Source organism: Helianthus annuus, chromosome 5, assembly GCF_002127325.2.
Source record: "Helianthus annuus cultivar XRQ/B chromosome 5, HanXRQr2.0-SUNRISE, whole genome shotgun sequence".
Taxonomy (NCBI): Eukaryota; Viridiplantae; Streptophyta; class Magnoliopsida; order Asterales; family Asteraceae; genus Helianthus; species Helianthus annuus.
Genome location: NC_035437.2, coordinates 35,013,642 through 35,015,153, shown reverse-complemented (window position 1 = coordinate 35,015,153; position 1,512 = coordinate 35,013,642). Strand labels below are relative to the sequence as shown.

The 1,512-nt window shown below is 42.8% G+C and overlaps 1 non-coding gene across 1 annotated transcript; it reads right to left on the bottom strand.

The window, feature by feature from the left end:
- Positions 1–548: 548 nt before the first annotated feature.
- LOC118492621 lies at positions 549–655 on the bottom strand. The gene has a single exon (XR_004894626.1). It is a non-coding gene; the product is annotated as a small nucleolar RNA R71 (small nucleolar RNA).
- Between the last annotated feature and the right edge of the window lie 857 nt (positions 656–1,512).

The following is a 1,512-nucleotide window of genomic DNA, read 5'->3' as shown; positions in this document are numbered from 1 at the left end:
GTTTTTATTTCAGGACTTGGAACCCAGGCGCCACATCTGAACTCTCCACGTAGTGTATGAGCTCCAGTTCTAGTAGAGACAAAAAAGAACCCCTAGACGAACCCGAACGCTTTCTAAGAAAAAGATTTTAAGCTAAAAACCAAGAGAAAGTTTCGGGGGACCCACTTCCAATGGCGGACCAACGTACCCTCATGGATTACCTACGACCCACCATAGGTAATCTCGGCGCCGCTATCAATGCATCGAATGTCGAAGCCAACAACTTCGAACTTCGATCGCATTTGATACAAATGCTTCAAAACTCCGCAACCTTCCATGGGCTTGCGTACGAGGATTCCCATCTACATATTACTAATTTCTTAGAAATATGTGATACCTTTCGGATCAATGGAGCATCAAACGACACCATCCGCCTTCGAATGTTTCCATTTTCACTAAAGGACTGAGCTAAGGCTTGGCTTAATACCCTCCCAGTTGGCTCGGTAAACACCTGGGATGAACTAGCCCAAAATTTTCTATATAAGTATCTCCCTCCTGCTAAAATGGCTAAATTAATGACTGAAATTAATACATATTCACAAGAGGATGGGGAATCCTTATATGAAACTTGGGAAAGGTTCAAGGAGCTACTAAGAAAGTGTCCTCATCACGGTCTTGCGGTATGGCAACAAGTATCCACTTTCTATAATGGGTTGTTGCCACACACAAGACAAACACTTGACTCTAGCTCCGGGGGACTTTTAGGTAATCGTCGCCCAAATGAAATATATAATCAAATTGAGGAAATTGCTCAAACCAATTTTCAGTGGCACACTCCCCGAGGCAATAAATCTATTGCCCCGGGCGCCCATAAGGTTGATGAAAGCACTTCTTTACAAGCTCAAATCGAGGCCCTTTTCTCAAAAATAAAAAAAACTAGAAATGGCAAAAACGGCTTCGGTTATGGCTTGTGAGGGGTGTGGTGGGCCACATGAAAGTTGGAGTTGTATGAAAGAAGTAGATAATCAAACAGAATCGGTAAACTACATTGATAATAGAACTAGGCCGTCAGGTCCTCCAACGGGTACCTACAACCAACGATGGCGTAACCACTCTAACCTTGGTTGGAGAGAACCCGACAATAGTAGTAACCAACAAAATCTAAACCAAAGAACAAACTTTCAACAACCAAGAAACGAGTCACAAAATTTCTCTCAACAACAAGGGGGACGAGAAAGGCTTGAAGATACCGTATCTCGCCTCATCTCCAACAACGAAAAGAAAAACTCGGATCGATTTCAACAATTGGAATCGAATTTTAGAGATCAACAAGCTAGTATTCAAAACATTGAAAAACAATGAAATTAAATAGCTCAAAATTTCTCCGAGAGACCACAAGGCGCATTACCAAGTAATACCGAAACCAACCCAAAGGCGCAAGTACATCTCATCACATTGAGAAACCATACCGTGGGTCCCGAGGAAGCTCCATTGCCCCCAACCGAAAGAAGCCAATCTAGCCAAACCACAACT